General features: G+C 47.1%; 1 non-coding gene across 1 annotated transcript; it reads left to right on the plus strand.

Annotated features, from left to right (window-relative positions):
- Positions 1 to 11,745: 11,745 nt before the first annotated feature.
- On the plus strand, positions 11,746 to 11,827 carry trnas-uga. Its single transcript has one exon. It is a non-coding gene; the product is annotated as a tRNA-Ser (tRNA).
- Positions 11,828 to 23,848: the final 12,021 nt, after the last annotated feature.

Below are 23,848 nucleotides of genomic sequence, written 5' to 3' on the forward strand. Positions count from 1 at the left end.
GAAATAGATTTTCATTAGGTGAGAAATTGGGTAGGCTAATGGGACTGAAGGATGATAAATCCCCAGGGCCTGATGGTCTGCATCCCTGGGTCCACAGACCAGTAAACTGGATGAAGGGGAGCCAGGGGATGTAGTGTATCTATACTTTCAGAAAGCCTTTAATAAGGTCCCGCACGAGAGACTGTTGACTAAAATTAGAGCACATGGTATTGGGGGTAGGAAGTCGACATGGATAGAAAATTGGTTGGCAGACAGGAAGCAAATAGTAGGAGTTTGTAAAATGTGTGCAGGATAGTTTTTTGCAGCAATACATAGAAGTACCTACTAGAGAAGGGGCGGTGCTGGACCTCCTGTTAGGAAATGAGACGGGTCAGGTGGCAGAGGTATGCGTTGGGGAACAGTTCGGGACCAGTGATCACAATACCATTAGTTTCAATATAATTATGGAGAGGGTCAGAACCGGACCTAGGGTTGAGATTTTTGATTGGAGAAAGGCTAACTTTGAGGAGATGTGAAAGGATTTAAAAGGAGTAAATTGGGACATTTTGTTTTATGGGAAAGATGTGGAAGAGAAATGGAATACATTTAAAGGTGACATTTTAAGAGTTCAGAATCTTTATGTCCCTGTTCGGTTGAAAGGAAATAGTAAAAATTGGAAAGAGCCATGGTTTTCAAGAGAAATTGGACACTTGGTTCGGAAAAAGAGGGAGATCTACAATAATTATAGGCAGCATGGAGTAAATGAGGTGCTTGAGGAGTATAAAGAATGTAAAAAGAATCTTAAGAAAGACATTAGAAAAGCTAAAAGAAGATATGAGGTTGCTTTGGCAAGTAAGGTGAAAGTAAATCCAAAGGGTTTCTACAGCTATATTAATAGCAAAAGGATAACGAGGGATAAAATTGGTCCATTAGAGAGTCAGAGTGGACAGCTATCTGCAGAGCCAAAAGAGATGGGGGAGATATTGAACAATTTATTTTCTTCGGTATTCACCAAGGAGAAGGATATTGAATTATGTGAGGTAACGGAAACAAGTAGAGTAGCTATGGAAACTATGAGATTCAAAGAAGAGGAATTACTGACACTTTTGAGAAATATAAAAGTCTCCAGGTCCGGACAGGATATTCCCTAGGACATTGAGGGAAGTTAGTGTAGAAATAGCAGGGGCTATGACAGAAATATTTCAAATGTCATTAGAAACGGGAATAGTACCGGAGGATTGGCGTACTGCGCATGTTGTTCCATTGTTTAAAAAGGGGTCTAAGAGTAAACCTAGCAATTATAGACCTGTTAGTTTGACGTCAGTGGAGGGCAATTTAATGGAAAGGATACTTAGAGATAATATATATAAACATCTGGATAAAAAGGGTCTGATTAGGAACAGTCAACATGGATTTGTGCCTGGAAGGTCATGTTTGACTAATCTTGAATTTTTTGAAGAGGTTACTCGGGAAATTGATGAGGGTAAAGCAGTGGATGTTGTATATATGGACTTCAGTAAGGCCTTTGACAAGGTTCCTCATGGAAGGTTGGTTAAGAAGGTTCAATGGTTGGGTATTAATGGTGGAGTAGCAAGATGGATTCAACAGTGGCTGAATGGGAGATGCCAGAGAGTAATGGTGGATGGTTGTTTGTCAGGTTGGACGCCAGTGTCTAGTGGGGTGCCACAGGGATCTGTGTTGGGTCCACTGTTTTTTGTCATGTACATCAATGATCTGGATGATGGTGTGGTAAATTGGATTAGTAAGTATGCAGATGATACTAAGATAGGTGGGGTTGTGGCTAATGAAGTAGATTTTCAAAGTCTACAGAGAGATTTATGCCAGTTGGAAGAGTGTTCTGAAAGATGGCAGATGGAGTTTAATGCTGATAAGTGTGAGGTGCTACATCTTGGCAGGACAAATCAAAATAGGACGTACATGGTAAATGGTAGGGAATTGAAGAATGCAGGTGAACAGAGGGATCTGGGAATAACTGCACAGTTCCCTGAAAGTGGAATCTCATGTAGATAGGGTGGTAAAGAAAGCTTTTGGTGTGCTGGCCTTTATAAATCAGAGCATTGAGTATAGAAGTTGGGATGTAATGTTAAAATTGTACAAGGCATTGGTGAGGCCAATTCTGGAGTATGGGGTACAATTTTGGTCGCCTGATTATAGGAAGGATGTCAACAAAATAGAGAGAGTACAGAGGAGATTTACTAGAATGTTGCCTGGGTTTCAGCAACTAAGTTACAGAGAAAGGTTGAACAAGTTAGGGCTTTATTCTTTGGAGCGCAGAAGGTTAAGGGGGGACTTGATAGAGGTCTTTGAAATGATGAGAGGGATAGACAGAGTTGACGTGGATAAGCTTTTCCCACTGAGAGTAGGGAAGATTCAAACAAGGGGACATGACTTGAGAATGAAGGGACAGAAGTTTAGGGGTAACATGAGGGGGAACTTCTTTACTCAGTGAGTGGTGGCTGTGTGGAATGAGCTTCCAGTGAAGGTGGTGGAGGCAGGTTCGTTTTTATCATTTAAAAATAAATTGGATAGTTATATGGACGGGAAAGGAATGGAGGGTTATGGTCTGAGCGCAGGTATATGGGACTAGGGGAGAATACGTGTTCGGCACGGACTAGAAGGGTCGAGATGGCCTGTTTCCGTGCTGTAATTGTTATATGGTTATATGGAGGGCGCAACCTTCTTCTCGAAGGTCGACCTTATTCGCAGGTATAATCAGATTCCTGTCCATCCCGGCGACGACCCTAAGGCGGCCACCATCACCTCTTTCGGCCTTTTCGAATGGCTCAGGATGCCTTTTGGCCTGAAGAACGCCACTTAGGCTTTCCAAAGGCTAATAGATTCGGTCAGGGTTTGCCGTTCATATTCATCTACCTCGATGAGATTCTGGTGGCCAGCAGCTCACAGGCAGAGCACGTTTGGCAGCTCCGCCTGCTCTTCGAACAGCTGCGCAAACACGGGTTGGTGATCAACCCTGCGAAGTGCCAGTTCGGATTGCGTTCCATTTCCTTTTTATGTCACAGCATTCCCTGCCACAGCGCACAGCCGCTGCCCGAGAAGGTCGACGCCTGCAAGAATTTATTGGAATGGTCAATTTCTACCACTGATTCGTCCCATCAACAGCCGCTATCATGCGGCTGTTCTTCCAGTGTCTGGCGGGTAAGCCTAAGGACCTGATCTGGTCCAAGGAGACTGAGATGGCTTTTGAGGGGGCGAAGACAGCGTTGGCCAATGCCACCATGCTGGTACACCCCAGGGCATCGGCCTTATTGGCCCTCACCATGGACGCATCCGACGTCGTGGTGGGTGCTGTCCTCGAACAACGGGTAGGTAGCCACTGGGTGCCGCTGCCGTTTTTCAGCAGGCAGCTGCGAGCCCCCGAGGTCAAGTACAGGGCTTTCGATCAGGAACTCCTAGCGCTCTACCTAGTGATCCGCCATTTACGTTATTTCCTGGAGGGGCGTGCGTTCACCGCATTCACGGACCACAAGCCACTCACGTTCACTTTGACCAAGGTGTCCGATCCCTGGTCCACCAGGCAACAGAAACACCTCGTCTGCATATCCGAATTCGCAACTGATATTCGGCATATGGCGGGGAAGCTGAACGTTGTGACCGGTCCGGCGGCCCCAAAGGTTTCCGCTTTGAGCCTAGGGGTGGATTACGCGGAGCTGGCCGCTGCCCAGCAGGCTGATGACGGCATTACAAAATGGCAGCGGCACGGGCACATCGCGACGCCCCGTGTCTCCCAAGAATTCGAGAAATTCGAGAAATAGCGACAATTCCCCTGCCTGTATCAAGGCTGCTCACATGGAGCAGTCTTACATTCCTTTCGTACAGCCGACATGAACTTCTGGACTTCGATTCCTGCGGCTGCAACAACTTTCTGGTCGATCTCCGTCTCGCTCCTGAGCTAGTCAGAGCAGCGGAGCAGCGGAGCGGCAGAACCTCAGCGGAGGCGCCGAGCGGCAGAACACCAGCACGCACCAAGCCAGCTCGGCCGACCGGAAGCACCAACAGACGGCGACGCGAATGAAAGCACCGCCGGGGACGCAGAGGTGGGTTAAAGGCCAGGTTAGAGCTAGCCCCACACAGGCTAGCGATTCTTAACCTTTTCCTCGCCAACGTGCGCTCACTGGCAAACAAAATGGACGAACTCTGGCTAAGGATCACCTCCCACGACTGGATCAAGGACTGCAACATCCTGATCTTCACTGAAACTTGGCTCAACACCGACGTTCCTGACAGCGCCAGCCAGCTAACGGGGCGTCATTTACTCCAAGTGGACAGGACAACAGACTCCGGTAAGACCAGAGGTGGGGGTCTGTGCATTTATGTAAATAAAGCATGGTGCACGGACACCACCATCATCGAGATTCATTGCTCAGCTAACCTAGAGTTCCTCTTGGTTAGATGCAGACCGTTCTATCTGCCCAGAGAGTTTACCTCCACTGTTGTGACTGCAGCCTATATTCCTCTTGATGCTAATGCTAAGCTTGCAATGAAAGAACTGCATACTGCCATTAGCAAACAACAGACTCACAACCCCGAGGCAGCCTTCATTGTTGCGGGTGACTTCAATCACTCCAACCTGAAGACTGTACTCCCCAAATTCCACCAACATTACACGACACTGGACAAAGTCTACACTAACATGGCTGAAGCTTAAAAAGCCATCCCCCTCCCCCACCTTGGACAGTCTGATCACCTCTCATTGTTCCTGCTCCCAAAGTACTCCCCACTCATCAGACGGGTTAAACCCACTGTGAGGACAGTTAAAGTCTGGTCAGAGGATGCGGACTCCACACTTCAGCAGTGTTTTGGAAACACTGACTGGAAGGCGTTTGCAGCCCAGGCCACCCTTCACTCCCACACGGACATTGATTCCTATACATCCTCTGTTCTGGACTTTATAAACTCCACCATCAACAGTGTCACCTCCCTCAAACCATATTCCCGAATCAGAAGCCATGGATGAACAGCGAGGTCAGGCTACTGCTGAAAGCACGGGACACCGCTTTCAGGTCAGGCGATGCCCGAGCCTACAGTTCATCCAGGGCTAACCTGAAGAGGGGCATCAAGAAGGCCAAGCACTGCTATAAGCTCAGGATTGAGGAGCACTTCAACAACAACTCCGACCCCCGACGCATGTGGCAAGGCATTTAGGCCATCACGGACTATAGACCCACCAACACTACCCCCACATCCAGCAACGCCTCCTTCCTTGAGGAGCTTAACCACTTCTATGGCAGCTTTGACAGGGACAATCTAGAGATGGCCATCAAGGCTGTGCTCCCTGCCGATCACCAGCCCCTCACACTGACCCCCTACGACGTGTACGTGGCACTGAGTAGGACTAATGCACGTAAGGCTGCTGGCCCTGACGGCATCCCCGGGCGCGTCCTCAGGGCCTGTGCTGCGCAGCTGACAGACGTCTGGACTGACATCTTCAACCTGTCACTTGCCCAAGCAGTTGTCCCCACGTGCCTTAAAACCACCTCCATCGTGCCGGTGCCAAAACACTCCACTGCGGTAAGCCTCAACGACTTCCGCCCAGTTGCACTTACTCCCATCATCACCAAGTGCTTCGAGAGGCTGGTCCTGGCACACCTCAAAGGCTGCCTACCCCCCACATTGGATCCCTATCAGTTTGCCTATCGCAAGAACATGTGCGGAGGATGCCAACTCAACGGCACTTCACTCCACCCTCTCCCACATCGACAACAGAGACAACGTAAGAATGCTGTTCATCGATTACAGCTCAGCATTCACCACCATAATACCCTCTAAAAGTGATCACCAAACTCGGTGACCTGGGCATCGACCCCTCCCTCTGCAACTGGATACTGGACTTTCTAACCAACAGACCCCAGTCTGTTAGGTTAGACAAGCACACCTCTTCAACCCTTACCCTGAACACCGGCGTTCCACAGGGCTGTGTGCTGAGAACCCTCCTCTACTCCCTCTTCGCCTACGACTGCACACCTGTACAAGGTACTAACATAATCATCAAGTATGCAGATGATACAACGGTGATTGGCCTCATCAGCAACAACGACGAGTCGGCCTATAGGGAGGAGGTCCAGCTCCTAGCAGCATGGTGCGCTGACAACAACCTGGCCCTTAACTCCAAGAAGACCAAGGAGCTCATTGTAGACTTCAGAAAGTCTTGGGGCGGCACGCACACCCCCATCCACATTAAAGGGACAGAGGTGGAACGTATTTCCAGCTTTAGGTTCCTGGGGGTCAACATCTCCGATGACCTCTCCTGGACCCACAATACCTCAACTCTGGTCAAGAAGGATCACCAGCGTATCTTCTTCCTGAGTCTTTCCAAAGCAAGCGTTGTCTGCGAAGGGCGCTCAGCATCGTCAAGGACTGCTCTCACCCCAACCCAATGACTGTTTACCCTCCTACCATCCGGGAGGCGCTACAGGTCTCTCTGTTGCCGGACCAGCATGTCCAGGAACAGCTTCTTCCCTGCGGCTGTTACATTACTTAACACTGCTGTTACGACTCCCGAATGCAAGTACTTCAGAGCCACGTAACACAAGTCAAAAACCAGGTTCAGGTTCAAAAAACAGTTTTAATTATTCATTGGAACACAAAACTCAAACCTGATTTAAACAACCCAGTCAGGGATATGGATAAACCGACAAACAATTTAACAATGCTCCAGCCAGCCACACCATGGGCCGTCGAACCGGAGATTCCAAAACCTGCCCAAAGAGATACAACCATGAAACCAAAATACACGAAAACTCTAAGGTCAGCCCTTATCCGTCCCAATTCAATATCTGTTAACAAGGAATGGTGAAAATACACAAAGTTCTATGCCATGTGGTCAGGCTTCCTCAGCCCCCACCAACAGTCTGCTCATCAGTCAGAGTCTACGACGAAGAGATGAATCCTGGGAAGTTCTGGTATTTATACTTCAGATGAGTCACCCGTCACCTGACGCAGCTGGGCCAATCGGGTACAGGAGCCTTTAACCCCTCGATTCCAGACTCACAGCCACGAGGCCTGTACTTGGGATAGAAACAGAGAAGTAAGTACATAGCATTCACCAGGGGAGGGAAGCGCCTAACAACTGCACAATGACAATAAAGTTTGAATCTGAATCTGAATGGAGGTTTACCGCAATGCTGAGTCGGGCCTTAAATTGGCTGAGGTGCCCTGCGGCTCAACCGGCGTGTGGGTCCTTGCGATGTCTCGACGGGCAAAGCCCGCCCGATTGTCCCGATTGCCGACACCATCCACAGCCAAGGTCACCCGTCCATCCACACCACCTCTGCCCTGGTCGCGGCCAAGTTCATCTGGCACAGGTTACAAAAGCAGGTCACAGCATGGGCCCGCGCTTGTATCCCCTGTCAGGCTTCCAAGGTGCAGAGGCACGTGTGCCCACCCGTGCAGGATTTCGCTGATCCAGGCGGCAGGTTCCTGCAAATTCATGTCGACCTGGTGGGTCCCTTGCCGTGTACGCGTGGGGCCACTCACTTACTAACTACCGTGGACAGGTTCTTTTCAGGCAGGTGACTTTCAGAAGGCTTTCGACAAGGTCCCACATAAGAAATTTGTATACAAACTTAAAGCACACGGTATATTGGGGGTTCAGTATTAATGTGGATAGCGAACTGGCTGGCAGACAGGAAGCAAAGATTAGGAGTAAACGGGTCCTTTTCAGAATGGCAGGCAGTGACTAGTGGGGTACCGAAAGGCTCAGTGCTGGGACCCCAGCTATTTACAATATATATTAATGACCTGGATGAGGGAATTGAATGCAACATCTCCAAGTTTGCGGATGACACGAAGCTGGGGGGCAGTGTTAGCTGTGAGGAGGATGCTAGGAGGCTGCAAGGTGACTTGGATAGGTTGGGTGAGTGGGAAAATGTTTGGCAGATGCTGTATAATGTGGATAAATGTTAGGTTATCCACTTTGGTGGCAAAAACAAGCAAGTAGACTATTGTGGCCGATTAGGAGAATGGGGAGATGCAACGAGACCTGGGTGTCATGGTACACCAGTCATTGAAAGTAGGCATGCAGATGCAGCAGGCAGTGAAGAAAGCGAATGGCATGTTAGCATTCATAGCAAAATGATTTGAGTATAAGAGCAGGGAAGTTCTACTGCAGTTGTACAGGGTCTTGGTGAGACCACACCTGGAGTATTGCGTACAGTTTTGGTCTCCTAATCTGAGGAAAGACATTCTTGCCATAGAGGGAGTACAGAGAAGGTTCACCAGACTGATTCCTGGGATGGCAGGACTTTCATATGAAGAAAGACTGGATAGACTCGGCTTGTACACGCTAGAATTTAGAAGATTGAGGGGGGATCTTATAGAAACTTACAAAATTCTTAAGGGGTTGGACAGGCTAGATGCATGAAGATTATTCCCGATGTTGGGGAAGTCCAGAACAAGGGGTCACAGTTTAAGGATAAGAGGGAATTCTTTTAGGGCCGAGATGAGAAAATCATTTTTTACAAAGTGGTGAATCTGTGGAATTCTCTGCCACAGAAGGTAGTTGAGGCCGGTTCATTGGCTGGATTTAAGAGGGAGTTCGATGTGGCCCTTGTGGCTAAAGGGATCAGGGGGTATGGAGAGAAGGCAGGTATGGGATATTGATTAGGATGATCAGCCATGATCATATTGAATGGCGGTGCAGGCTCGAAGGGCCTACTGCACCTATTTTCTATGTTTCTATGTTCACGAGGTGGGCGGAGGCAATACCATTAACTGATACCTCCACTGAGGCTTGGGCGCGGGCCATTGTCTCCCATTGGATCGCTCATTTTAGGGATCCTTTCAGATATTACTACTGATCGAGGGGCCCAGTTCATGTGGGGTGGTATGGCACATCTATACGGTGCGAAGCTGCACCAGACCACCGCATATCATCCAGAGTCCAACAGTTTGGTTGAGCGTTTCCACAGACACCTCAAGTCGGCGTTGAAGGCTCGGCTCACCGGCTCCGATTGTGTTGACCAGTTGCATTGGGTTCTACTAGGCATCAGAACCACGCCTAAGGAGGACCTCAACGCCTCCTCGGCCGAGCTGGTTTATGGCTCGGTTTTGCGGGTACCTGGGGATTTTCTGTCCCCCCCCGAGATCAGGAGGTCCCGGCTTCGGCGGTGCTATCTGACCTTCACGAGCGGGCACGCGCTTTGATCCCTGTTCCCACTTCCCGACATGGTTCGTCCGCGGTGCATGTGCCTACTATGTTACGGGATTGTGCTTATGTTTTCCTTCGTAGGGATGCTCATCGCTCGCCGTTACTGCGGGTGTACGAAGGTCCATACAGGGTGCTGAGGACTGGTACCTCGACGTTCCCGTTGGACATGGGTGGCAGGGAGGAGTTCGTCTCCATCAGCCGCTTTAAGCCAGCACACGTCGAAGACGATAGCCCGGTGGCGGTGGCCAGTCCGTGGCGTAGTGGACGTCCGCCGGCCGTTTTCCTGCCCTTTGCACCTGTTACCCCTGGTTAATTTCCACCAGTCCCTTCTGTTACGCCCGTCCCTCCGGTCCTGTTTTGCCGGTCCCTACTGTTACGCTCGCCCCGCGACCTTGGACTACGCGTTCCGGTCGAACCGTCCGGCTACCCGTGCGTTTCCGTACCACGGATTCTGGCCGGGGGGGGGGGGGGGGGGCATGTGGTGGGGCATGTGGTGGGGGGGGGGGGGGGGCATGTGGTGGGGCATGTGGTGGGGCACGTGGTGGGGGGGCATGTGGTGGGGCCTGCTGGCGCACGCAGGTATCGAACCCGGCGTTTGGAAGTCGTGGTCACGTGACTCGGGAGGGGCTTCTGTTTTTCACGAGGCAGTTGAGTGCTGACCACCGTTGTGGACAGACGTGTTGTAACAACCTGGGAGCTAAGAATGAATTGTCGTTCTTGCGACCGCCAAGCCATACCCTATTCATTATTTGTGCGTCGGGAGAATTAAACGTCAGGGAGAACAAATCCCAAAATAAAGCTTACATCAATGCTCACCTGAGCGACTGGTTCCTCGTGACGTGACTCGTCGTTTCTCCACTGGCTGGACATTTTGATTTCTCAGGACTAATGGAAAGCTAATAATTTGCAATTACGCGTATGAAATCATTTAGGTAGTAATGAAGGAAGTTGCCTAGACTACTGAATAGCCATCAGGCGGATAAAATACCGTGGAATCGGTAAACCTGGCCGCGGGTCAGTTTGATACAAATGGAAGAGACATTTTGAAAGTGTGCATGAAGGAACTGCAAATACTGGTTTAAACCGAAGATAAACGCAAAAATCTGGAGTAACAGCGGGACAGGCAGCATCTATGGAGAGAAGGAATGAGTGACGTTTCGGGTCGAGACGCTTCTTCAGATATGAAGGTGTAGGAATAGCAGAAAACAAGGAAAATTGAACAAATCCGCTGTGAGCTGACGTATATTAGCAATGTTACAAAATTTTGAGATTTTAAAAATCAAGTCTGTAATTTATCCCATCAGATAAAGCATAAAAATAAGTTTAATTTGACACCTAATTCACTTTCATATCTCAAGTATTTAAAAAGTTATGGCCATTTTCATACTCGGAAATGAGCATCTTGTTCCCTATTGATTTTCTATGGACATAACAAAAAAGTTGTGATCGTGAACAGTCAAAAGCCCATAACTTTCTTAAAAATTAAGAGAACTGAATGAAATTTTCAGTTATCATAGATTGAAGCATTCTGAAACAAATATAAAATAATCTTACTTGGATGACCTGAAATTAAAGCATATAATTAGTTAGTTACCTAATTGTAGCTAATTTCAGACTTCAATTACTAGATCTAAACATCTATCCATTTCTTAATAAATGATTAACATTTTTAAATAGCCTAAATGTCCAAATAATATTCACAAATAATTCACAATAAAACATGATTTTTAAATCTAATTTACATTAATTTATAGGCCAAATGGAAGGAATTCAGTGTTCAATTGCTGTAAATAAATGCCCATTTAAATCAGCTTTCCAGTGGGTCCCTGTGGAACGCGCTGGTTTAGAACGTTCACATTGCGGTAGATTTGTGCCCCAAATGCCCAGAAAAATACTGCGCGATATAATGGGCCCAAAATGAGCTACTCGCAATATTAAACTTTGTATAAAGGGATCTTTAGAAGCCCTTTTTAATGTAAAAATATACAGCATACCTTCAGATATTTGCTTTATGAGACCCTGCGGTTGCTGGTGGTCGCGGGTTTAGAGATTGATTTTTAAACTACTATAACTATTATTCAAGGCCTTTAAACCTAATAATAGCTTTTGCGACGGGGTCTTCCAGCGATTTTTCGTTAATAATTAACTAGGCTGAACATCTTCGATTTGAACAGCCTAGAGAAAATCGCGTTTTAAACCCGCCCCCTCTAAACGGCGCCAAAATCGCGCACACCCGCAGCTGCAGATTTTCAAAGACGCTTCAGGTAGGCTTTGCAACATACCTACGTATATATTAACGACAGAAAATGACTGGGAAAGGGCAAAATGTGGGCCGTACGAAACCTCCTCATAATTGGGGTAGAAGGCAGTGGAGTCTTAGTATCCACACGTTTTCCGTGCTAAAACACAACGCAATACCAGCCATTTATTCAATTGTCATTCGAAATCATCGTCTGTCGGTTTAATTGTGTACAAACAACAAAGCAGACAATATTTCAAACCCAGACCAGCATGCACGCCGGTTACAATTTCTCACAGCTGTTTTTTTAAATCCTGGTGCAGCAAAGGAGATCAAGAGAGCTGCGATGGCCGAGTGGTTAAGGCGTTGGACTTGAAATCCAATGGGGATTCCCCACGCAGGTTCGAACCCTGCTCGCAGCGTCATTATCTTTAGCGCCTGGTGCTGAACAGTCTCGTCACAGTTTTACTTCACCTTCAGGACTCATGAAGCCTCACCCATTCATCTCCAGATTCACCAGGTCACCGTGTTTGGTTGTGGCCACATATGAATTCGACAGTCGCTTACCTTCGCTGTTTAGGTGATCGGAACACTAAGAAATTAATAGTGAATTGCTAAACTTGCTATTGTGTTGTACTGCTTACAGCTGCAAGAACTTGTAGCAATCAATAAATGGCTATAGGCCTATTGTAAGTTTATGTACAGGGACATATCTATCCATGCACTGTTTATACTTTGGCAATATAACAATGTTTTTTTATCATGCCAATAAAGTTTTTTAATTGAAAATTGAAAAAATGAATTGAGAGAGGGGGGGGGGGGGGGGGGGGTGGGGGGGGAGGGGGAGGGGGGGAGAGGTTGGGGGGGGTGGGTGTGTTTGGGGGTTTTGGGCGAGGCTTTTAGGCGATTGAAAATAAAGGGAGAAGGAGGAGAGGAGGTGCTCTACTGCTTATGATAGAAATGAGAAGATGCCCGGGAGGAGAGAGGGAAAGAAAGGATGAGAGACAGGAGGAGAGAGAGGGGAGGAGAGAGAGGGCAAGAGGGAGCAGCTGTTTGTGTCAGATACCTGCTGATTTCTCCCAGCAGTTTCTATTGGATTATACTGGTATCGGATCCAGGGTAAGGCGAGAGAATGACAGTCAGAGCAGTGTACTGTTCTGGATGTCAGATGTGGGAGGTCATGGTGGTGGATGGCCCTCCAGACGTCCACATCTGCACCAGGTGCAGAGAGATGGGGCTCCTAAGGGACCGTATTAGGTTCCTGGAGCAGCAGCTCGATGACCTCTGTCTGGTCAGGGAGAGTGACGAGGTCATAGAGGGGAGTTATAGGGAGGTGGTCACTCCAAAACCACAGGAGAGAGACATGTGGGTCACGCTAAGGAAGGGCAAGGGGCAGAGGCAGGAACGAGTGAGTACTCCAATGTCGGTACACCTTGCAAATAAGTACTCCTGTTTGAGTACGGATGAGGATGACAGCCTACCCGGGGGTAGCAACAGCGGACGGGCCTCCAGCACAGAGACCGGCCCTGTTGCTCCGAAAGGTAGGGAAAAAAAGAAGAGGGCAATAGTAATTGGGGACTCTATTGTTAGGGGGTCGGATAGGCGTTTCTGTGGACGCAGTCAGGAGACCAGGATGGTGGTCTGCCTCCCTGGTGCCAAGGTCTCGGACGTGTCTCAACGCATCCAAGATATCCTGAAATCAGAGGGAGAGGAGCCTGAGGTCGTGGTACATATTGGTACAAATGACATAGGTAAAAAAAGTGAAGAGGTCTTGAAGGGAGGATTTAGGGTGTTGGGAGGAGAGTTAAGGAAAAGGACCAAAAAGGTAACAATCTCAGGATTACTGCCTGTACCACGCGACAGTGAGAGTAGGAATGGAGCGAGGTGGAGGATAAATGCGTGGCTGAAAGACTGGTGCAGAGGGCAGGGATTCAAGTTTCTGGATCATTGGGACTTCTTTTGGGGAAGGTGGGACCTGTACAGAAAGGATAGGTTGCACTTGAACCCGAGGGGGACCAACATCCTGGCGGGGAAATTTGCAAAGGTCACTGGGGAGACTTTAAACTAGAATGGTTGGGGCGAGGGACTCAAATAGAGAAAGCTAGTAGACAGAATGGGAGGCAGGAAGCAGAAAAGGGAAGCACTCGGACACAAGAGGAGAAAGAAAAAAAAGGAAATAAACAGAGAAGAAGAGACGGGGGGTTTCTTAAATGTGCATATTTTAATGCTAGGAGCATTGTAAGAAAGGTGGATGAGCTTAGAGTCTGGATAGACACCTGGAAGTATGATGTTGTGGCGATCAGTGAAACATGGTTGCAGGAGGGCTGTGATTGGAAACTAAATATTCCAGGATTTCGTTGCTTCAGGTGTGATAGAATTGGAGGGGCAAGAGGTGGTGGTGTTGCATTGCTAGTCAGGGAAGATATTACAGCAGTGCTTCGGCAGGATAGATTGGAGGGCTCATCTAGGGAGGCTATTTGGGTGGAACTGAGAAGAGGGAAAGGTGTAGCAACACTTATAGGGGTGTACTATAGACCGCCAAATGGGGAACGAGAATTGGAAGAGCAAATATGTAAGGAGATAGCAGATATTAGTAGTGGGCACAAGGTAGTGATTGTGGGAGATTTCAACTTTCCACACATAGACTGGGAAACACATTCTGTAAATGGGCTGGATGGTTTGGAGTTTGTAAAATGTGTGCAGGATAGTTTTTTGTAGCAATACATAGAGGTACCTACTAGAGGAGGGGCAGTGCTGGACCTCCTGTTAGGAAATGAGACGGGACAGGTGGCGGAGGTATGCGTTGGGGAGCACTTCGGGTCCAGTGATCACAATACCATTAGTTTCAATATAGTTATGGAGAGGGTCAGAACTGGACCTAGGGTTGAGATTTTTGATTGGAGAAAGGCTAACTTTGATGAGATGCGAGATGATTTAAAAGGAGTGGACTGGGACATTTTGTTTTATGGGAAAGATGTAGAAGAGAAATGGTGGACATTTAAAGGGGAAATTTTAAGAGTACAGAATCTTTATGTTCCTGTTCGGTTGAAAGGAAACAGTAAAAATTGGAAAGAGCCCTGGTTTTCAAGGGAAATTGGACATCTTGTTCGGAAAAAGAGGGAGATCTACAATAATTATAGGCAGCATGAAGTAAATGAGGTGCTTGTGGAGTATAAGGAATGTAAAAAGAATCTTAAGAAAGAAATTAGAAAAGCTAAAAGAAGATATGAGGTTGCTTTGGCAAGTAAGGTGAAAGTAAATCCAAAGGGTTTCTACAGCTATATTAATAGCAAAAGGATAACGAGGGATAAAATTGGTCCATTGGAGAAACAGAGTGGGCAGCTATCTGCAGAGCCAAAAGAGATGGGGGAGATATTGAACAATTTATTTTCTTCGGTATTCACCAAGGAGAAGGATATTGAATTATGTGAGGTAAGGGAAACGAGTAGAGTAGTTATGGATACTATGAGTTTCAAAGTAAAAGAAGTACTGACACTTTTGAAAAATATAAAAGTGGATAAGTCTCCAGGTCCTGACAGGATATCCCTAGGACATTGAGGGAAGTTAGTGTAGAAATAGCCGGGGCTATGACAGAAATATTTCAAATGTCATTAGAAACGGGCATAGTCCCCGAGGATTGGCGTACTGCGCATGTTGTTCCATTGTTTAAAAAGGGTTCTAAGAGTAAACCTAGCAATTATAGACCTGTTAGTTTGACTTCAGTGGTGGGCAAATTAATGGAAAAGATACTTAGAGATAATGTATATAAGCATCTGGATAAACAGGGTCTGATTAGGAACAGTCAACATGGATTTGTGCCTGGAAGGTCATGTTTGACTAATCTTCTTGAATTTTTTGAAGAGGTTACTAGGGAAATTGACGAGGGTAAAGCAGTGGATGTTGTCTATATGGACTTTAGTAAGGCCTTTGACAAGGTTCCGCATGGAAGGTTGGTTAAGAAGGTTAAACTGTTGGGTATAAATGCAGGAATAGCAAGATGGATTCAGCAGTGGCTGAATGGGAGAAGCCAGAGGGTAATGGTGGATGGCTGTTTGTAGGGTTGGAGGCAGGTGACTAGTGGGGTGCCTCAGGGATCTGTGTTGGGTCCTTTGTTGTTTGTCATGTACATCAATGATCTGGATGAAGGGGTGGTAAATTGGATTAGTAAGTAAGTTAGTAAGTATGCAGATGATACCAAGATAGGGGTTATGGTATGAGTGCAGGCAGGTGGGACTAGGGGGAAAAAAATTGTTCGGCGCGGACTTGTAGGGCCGAGATGGCCTGTTTCCGTGCTGTAATTGTTATATGGTTGTTATATGGTTGTGGATAATGAAGAGGATTTCCAAAGTCTACAGAGTGATTTAGGCCATTTGGAAAAATGGGCTGAAAGATGGCGGATGGAGTTTAATGCTGATAAATGTGAGGTATTACACCTTGGCAGGACAAATCAAAATAGGACGTACATGATAAATGGTAGGGAATTGAAGAATACAGTTGAACAGAGGGATCTGGGAATAACCGTGCATAGTTCCTTGAAGGTGGAATCTCATATAGATAGGGTGGTAAAGAAAGCTTTTGGTATGCTAGCCTTTATAAATCAGAGCATTGAGTATAGAAGCTGGGATGTAATGTTAAAATTGTACAAGGCATTGGTGAGACCAAATCTGGAGTATGGTGTACAATTTTGGTCGCCCAATTATAGGAAGGATGTCAACAAAATAGAGAGAGTACAGAGGAGATTTACTAGAATGTTGCCTGGGTTTCAACAACTAAGTTACAGAGATAGGTTGAATAAGTTAGGTCTTTATTCTCTGGAGCGCAGAAGGTTAAGGGGGGACTTGATCGAGGTCATTAAAATGTTGAGAGGGATAGACAGAGTTGATGTGATCAAGCTTTTCCCTTTGAGAATAGGGAAGATTCAAACAAGAGGACATGACTTCAGAATTAAGGGACAGAAGTTTAGGGGTAACATGAGGGGGAACTTCTTTACTCAGAGAGTGGTAGCGGTGTGGAATGAGCTTCCAGTGGAAGTGGTGGCGGCAGGTTCGTTGGTATCATTTAAGAATAAATTGGATAGGCATATGGATGAGAAGGGAATGGAGGGTTATGGTATGAGTGCAGGCAGGTGGGACTAAGGGAAAACATTGTTCGGCGCGGACTTGTAGGGCCGAGATGGCCTGTTTCCGTGCTGTAATTGTTATATGGTTATATGGTTATATGGAGAGAGAGATTGAGAGAGGACAGTAGAGGGGGAGAGAGGAGAGATAGGCGTAGAGAGGGAGAGAGAGAATGAGAGAGAGGAGAGAGATAGCGAGGGAGGGAGAGTGGAGAAAGAAAGAATAGGAGAGAGACAAATAGAAGAAAGAGAGGGGAGGAGAGAGGCGAGGTTGAGAGCAGAGAGAAAGAGAGAGAGAGGAAGAGATAGCGAAGGAGAGAGAAAGGACGTGAGAGAAAGAGAGAGGGCGGAGCGAGAGAGGAGAGAGAGGAGGAGGAGAGACAGGAGGAGAGAGAGGGAAGGCGAGAGAGATTGAGAGAGGCATAGAGAGATAGGGAGGGAGAGAGATTGGAGAGAGAGAGGGGCTGGAGAGAGAGGAGGAGGAGAGACAGGAGGAGAGAGAGTTGAGAAAGGGAAGGAGAGAGGGAGAAGGTACACAAAAATGCTGGAGAAACTCAGCGGGTGCAGCAGCATCTATGGAGCGAAGGAAATAGGTGACGTTTCGGGCCGAAACCCATCTTCAGACTGATGGGGGGTGGGGGGAAGAAGGAAGGAAAAAGGGAGGAGGAGGAGCCCGAGGGCGGGGGGATGGGAGGAGACAGCTCGAGGGTTAAGGAAGGGGAGACAGCAAGGGCTAGCAAAATTGGGAGCATTCAATGTTCATGCCACCGGACGCAAGCAACCCAGGCGGAATATGAGGTGCTGTTCCTCCAATTTCCGGTGTTACTCACTCTGGCAATGGAGGAGACCCAGGACAGAGAGGTCGGATTGGGAATGGGAGGGTGAGTTGAAGTGCTGAGCCACCGGGAGTTCAGGTAGGTTATTGCGGACTGAGCGGAGGTGTTCGGCGAAACGATCGCCCAACCTCCGCCTAGTCTCCCCGATGTAAATCAGCTGACATCTAGAGCAGCGGATGCAGTAGATGAAGTTGGAGGAGATACAGGTGAACCTTTGTCGCACCTGGAACGACTGCTTGAGTCCTTGAATGGAGTCGAGGGGGGAGGTGAAGGGACAGGTGTTGCATTTCTTGCGGTTGCAACGGAAAGTGCCCGGGGAGGGGGTGGTACGGGAGGGAAGGGAAGAATTGACAAGGGAGTTGCGGAGGGAGCGGTCTTTGCGGAAGGCAGACATAGGGGAGATGGGAAGATGTGGCGAGTGGTGGGGTCACGTTGGAGGTGGCGGAAATGGCGGAGGATTATTTGTTGTATTTGCCGGCTGGTGGGGTGAAAGGTGAGGACTAGGGGGACTCTGCCCTTGTTGCGAATGCGGGGATGGGGAGAGAGAGCAGTGTTGCGGGGTATGGATGAGACCCTGGTGCGAGCCTCATCTATGGTGGCGGAGGGGAATCCCCGTTCCCTGAAGAACGAGGACATTTCCGATGCCCTGGCGTGGAACGTCTCATCCTGGGAACAGATGCGGCGTAGGCGGAGGAATTAGGAGTAGGGGATGGAGTCTTTACAGGGGGTGCGGAGGGAAGTCGTGTAGTCCAGATAACCATGTGAGTCAGTTGGTTTGTAGTGTATGTCGGTCAGAAGTCTGTCCCCTGCGATGGAGATGGCGAGGTCAAGGAATGGTAGGGAAGTGTCGGAAATGGTCCAGGTGTATTGGAGTGCCGGATGGAAGTTAGTGGTGAAGTGGATGAAGTCAGTCAGTTGTGTGTAGGTGCAGGAGGTGGCCCCAAAGCAGTCGTCAATGTAACGGAGGTAGAGGTCGGGGATGGGGCCCTGGTACGTATTGAACAAGGATTGTTCAACGTACCCGACAAAGAGGCAGGCGTAGCTGGGGCTCATGCGTGTGCCCATAGCTGCGCCTTGTGTTTGGAGGAAATGGGAGGAGTCAAACGTAAAGTTGTTGAGGGTGAGGACCAACTCCGCTAGGCGGAGGAGAGTGTCAGTGGTTGGGTATAGGTTGCTCCTCTGGTCGAGGAAGAACCGGAGGGCTTTGAGGCCATCCTGGTGGGGAGATATTGAGAGAGAGAGGGGGTGGAGAGATGAGAGAGAGAGAGGGGGTGGGGATGGAGAGGAGAGAGAGGGGGGAGAAGAGAGAAGAGGTGAATAGTGAAATAAAGAAATAGAGAGAGAGAGAGATGGTAGGAGAGAGAGAGAGTTTGGGAGAGGAGAGCGGGAGAGATGGGGAGAGAGGACAGATAGATTGAAAGAGAGAGATGGAGAGTGGAGGAGAGAGAGAGAGGAGATAGAGAGAGGAAAGAAAGAGGAGGAGGAGAGAAAGTGAAAGTGGGATGAGAGGAGGATAAAAGAGGAGGAGAGAAAGTGCCGGGCGCAGAGAAAGAGGGGAGGAGAAAAGAAAGTGGGAGAGAGAGGGGGAGAGAGGCGGAGAGAGAGGGGAGGAGAGAGAGATTGAGAGAGGACAGAGAGGAGAGATAGGAGGAGAAAAATAGAGAGAGAGAGAGAGAGAGGAGAGAGATAGTGAGGGAGAGTGGAGAAAGAAGGAAGAGGAGAGAGACAAAGAGGAAAGAGGTAGAGAGGAGGAGAGGGGTGGTTGAGAGCAGAGAGAGAGAGAGGAAGCGATAGTGGAGGAGAGAGAAAGGACATGAGAGAAAGAGAAAGAGAGAGGGTGGAGCGAGAGGAGGAGAGAGAGAGGAGGAGGAGAGACAAGAGGAGGAGAGACAGGAGGAGAGTTGAGAGAGATATATTGAGAGAGGGGGGTGGAGAGAGGAAGGGAGAGAGAGAGAGAGAGGTGGGTGGAATGAAGAGGAGAGAGAGAGGGAAGAATAGAGGAGGAGAGAGAGAAATAAAGAGAGAGCTAGAGGGTAGGAGAGATTGAGAGAGGAGTGCGAGAGAGATGGGGTGAGAGGAGGACAGATAGCTGGATTGAAAGGAAGAGAGAGAGTCGAGGAGAGAGAGAGAGGATAGAGGGAGAGGGAGAGAGTGGAGGAGAGAAAGTGAGAGAGAGAGAGAGAGAGAGAGAGAGAGAGAGAGAGAGAGAGAGAGAGGAGAGAGAGGAGAGAAAGAGAGGAGAGGAGGTGAGAGAGTGGGGAGAAAGGAGAGATAGAGGAGAGGAGAAGAGAGGAGAGAAGGAGAGAGAGAGGGGTAGAGAGAGGGGGTGAGATAGAGAGAGAGGGAGAGAGAAAGATAGAATGGAGGTGAGAGACAGGAGGAGTAGGAAAGGAGGAGAGAAGGGGAGAGAGAGATTGAGAGGAGAACCAGAGAGAGCTAGAGAGAGAGGAGAGAGACAGGCAGAGAATGAGAGAGAGAGAGAGAGAGAGAGAGTGAGAGAGAGAGAGAGAGAGAGGACGAGATAGAGGGAGAACGAGACAAGAGAGAGAGAGAGAGAGAGAGAGAGAGAGAGAGAGAGAGAGAGAGAGAGAGAGAGAGAGAGAGAGAGAGAGAGAGAGAGAGAGGGGAGTACGAGGAGAGTGAGAGGAGAGAGAGGGGGGGGGGTGAGAGATTGAGTTAGGAGAGAGAGAGTGAGAGTTGGAGGCGAGAAAGGCGGAGAGGGGTGAGAGTAGGAGAGAGAGAGAGCAGGTGTGAGAAGAAGGGTGAGAGAGGATAGAGAAACGGAGGGCAGAGAGGCGAGGGGGTGGAGCGAGAGGGATGAGTGAGAGAGGGGAGGAGTGAGAGAGGAGAGAGAGAGAGAGAGAGTGTGGAGGTGAGAGAGAGGAGAGAGAGAGAGAGTGGAGGTGAGAGAGAGGAGGAGAGATTGAGAGGGGAGAGTGGAGGCAGAGAGAGAAAAGAGGGATAGGGGAGAGAGGGGAGATAGGGGAGGAGAGAGAGAACGATTGAGAGAGAGAGAGAGAGAGAGAGAGAGAGAGAGAGAGAGAGAGAGAGAGAGAGAGAGAGAGAGAGAGAGAGAGAGAGAGAGAGAGAGAGAGAGAGAGAGAGAGAGAGAGAGAGAGAGAGAGAGAGAGAGAGAGAGAGAGAGAGAGAGAGAGAGAGAGAGAGAATGAAAGAGAGCGAGGACGGGGAGAGGAAGATCGAGAGAAACGGGGGGAGGTGGAGGAGAGAGAGAGGAGGGCGATAGAGAGTGGAAGAGAAAGAGAGGGGATGGTAGAGAGAAGGGAAGGGAGATAGAATGTGGAGGATAGAGAGGAGGAGAGAGAGGGGAGGGAGAGAGCGAGCGAGAGAGAGGAAGAGCGAGAGAGAACGGTGGAGAGAGAGAGAGATATAGAGAGAGAGGGAGGAGAGAGAGCGAAGAGAGAGAGGAGGGAGAGGAGGGAGGAGAGAAAGATTGTGGACAAAAGACAAGAGACAAGAGAGGTTTATTGTCATGTGTCGCAGATAGGACAATGACATTCTTACTTGCTGCAGCACAACAGAATATGTAAACCTAATGCAAGATTGGAAATAAAAGTTTAGTGTGTCTGTAGTGCAATAATAATAATAGAATGTTATTGTTCAGAGCTTATTTGATGTCGTGTTTAATAGCCTGATGGCTGTGGGGAAGTGGCTGTTCCTGAACCTGGATGTTAGAAACTTAGAAAATGGGTTCAGGAGTAGGCCATTCGGCCCTTCGAGTCTGCACCGCCATTCGATATGAGCATGGCTGATCATCCAACTCAGTATCCCATCCCTGCCTTCTCTCCATACCCCCTGATCCCTTTAGCCACAAGGGCCAAATCTAACTCCCTCTTAAATATAGCCAATGAACTGGCCTCAACTACCTTCTGTGGCAGAGAATTCCACCATCCAAATTATAGTCTACTTTCCTGTTTTGCCACCAAAGTGGATAACCTCACATTTATCCACATTATACTGCATCTGCCATGCATTTGCCCACTCACCCAACCTATCCAAGTCACCTTGCAGCCTCCTAGCATCTTCCTCACAGCTTACACTGCCCCCCAGCTTCGTGTCATCCGCAAACTTGGAGATGTTGCATTGAATTCCCTCATCCAGATCATTAATATATATTGTAAATAGCTGGGGTCCCAGCACTGAGCCTTGCGGTACCCCACTAGTCACTACCTGCCATTCTGAAAATGACCCGTTTACTCCTACTCTTTACTTCCTGTCTGTCAGCCCGTTCTCTATCCACATCAATACTGAACCCCCAATACCGTGTGCTTTAAGTTTGTATACTAATCTCTTATGTGGGATCTTGTCGAAAGTCTTCTAAAAGTCCAGATATAACACATCCAATGGTTCTCCCTTATCCACTCTACTAGTTACATCCTCGAAAAATTCTATAAGATTCGTCAGACATGATTTACCTTTCATAAATCCATGCTGACTTTGTCCAATGAATTCACCACTTTCCAAATGTGCTGCTATCCCATCTTTAATAACTGACTCCAGAATTTTCCCCACCACCGATGTTAGACTAACTGGTTTGTAATTCCTCGTTTTCTCTCTCCCTCCCTTTTTAAAAAGTGGGGTTACATTAGTTACCCTCCAGTCCTCAGGAACTACTCCAGAGTCTAAAGAGTTAAAAAAAATTATCACTAATGCATCCACTATTTCTGCACTATTCCTTAAGTACTCTGGGATGCAATTTATCTGGCCCAGGGGATTTATCGGCGTTTAATCCATTCAATTTACCTAACACCACTTCCCGGCTAACCTGGATTTCACTCAGTTCCTCCATCTCATTTAACCCCCGGCCCCTGCTATTTAGGGCAGATTATTTATGTCTTCCTTAGAATCTATTTTCCCTTTCCTAATTAAGCCTTTTGTCCTCCTCTGCTGGACTCTGAATTTCTCCCAGTCCTCTGGTAGGCTGCTTGTTCTGGTTAATTTGAACGATTCATCTTTTGTTTTGATAATATCCCTGATTTCCCTTGTTGTCCACGGATGCACCACCTTCCCTGATTTATTCTTTTGCCAAACTGGGATGAACACTTGTTGTAGTTCATCCATGCAGTTTTTAAATGCCTTCCATTGCATATCCACCGTCAACCCTTTAAGAATCATTTGCCAGTCTCTCTTGGCCAATTCACGTCTCATACCGAGGAGTCTATTGGCTCTTTAAAAAATGGTAAAGCAGTAGGACTTTAGGTTGGGTAAAGAAGTTCGGTTTAGGTTCCGAATTTTATAAAAAAAATTTATGATTTGCTTAGCCCACGTTTACAAAGACTGTATGAGTATATATATACTCAACAGAAACTTCCAGACACTTTAAATGAATCAATAATAACACTTATTCCTAAAGCTGATAAAGATCTGGAAGACCCGGGATCATACAGAGCAATTGCACTTTTAAATACAGATCAGAAAATTTTAACTAAAATACTAGCGCATAGATTAAGTACAGTGATGAATAAATTAATACACCCTGACCAAACAGGCTTTATTCAGAAACGGTACTCATATTATAATCTAAGAAGATTATTTAATATTATATATTCCAAGAGAATTATTAATGAAGATCTAGCAATAATTTCACTTGACGCTGAAAAAGCATTTGATCAGGTCGAATGGCCTTATTTATTTTCGGTGATGGAAAATATGCAGCTAGGGGAGAAATTCTGTACATGGATAAAACTGTTATATACAAATCCCACGGCTAGAATATTTACAAACCAAAGGTTGTCACCTAAATTTAGCCTATCTAGAGGTTGTAGACAAGGATGCCCATTATCTCCATTATTATTTGCGCTTGCTATTGAGCCACTGGCAGAAAGAGTTAGGGGGCATCCGGAAATACATGGGTATAACACAAAGGACACAGTGAATAAAATTTCTCTATACGCAGATGATGTATTAATTTACATTACAAAACCAGAAATTAGTATTCCAAACTTATTAAAGCTAATAACCCAATTTGGTTCACTTTCAGGATACAGAATAAATTGGAATAAAAGTGAAATTATGCCAATAAGGGAACATAACAAACAGATAATACAACAATTTCCATTTAAAATAGTAAATGAAAAATTTAAATATCTAGGTATTTATGTAACTAAGATATATACATCATTATTTAAAGCAAATTTCCCCCCATTACTGAACAAACTACATAAGAATATTCAATACTGGAAAACACTTCCTATCTCAATGGTAGGCAAAATCAATGCCATAAAAATGATTTTTTTACCGCAAATATTATATCTTTTTCAGACAATTCCGATATATCTGGCTAAAAACTTTTTTAAAAAATTGGACTCTATTGTTAATGATTTTATCTGGGATTATAAGAATCATAGGATAAACAAAAGACACTTGTGTAAATCAAAAATAAATGGAGGCTTGGTTTTACCCAATTTTTTGTTTTATTTCTGGGCAGTTAACATTAAAAATATGAATTTCTGGTTGGAAGAAATAGATCATCA

The sequence above is a fragment of the Amblyraja radiata genome, chromosome 29, assembly GCF_010909765.2.
Source record: "Amblyraja radiata isolate CabotCenter1 chromosome 29, sAmbRad1.1.pri, whole genome shotgun sequence".
Classification (NCBI taxonomy): Eukaryota; Metazoa; Chordata; class Chondrichthyes; order Rajiformes; family Rajidae; genus Amblyraja; species Amblyraja radiata.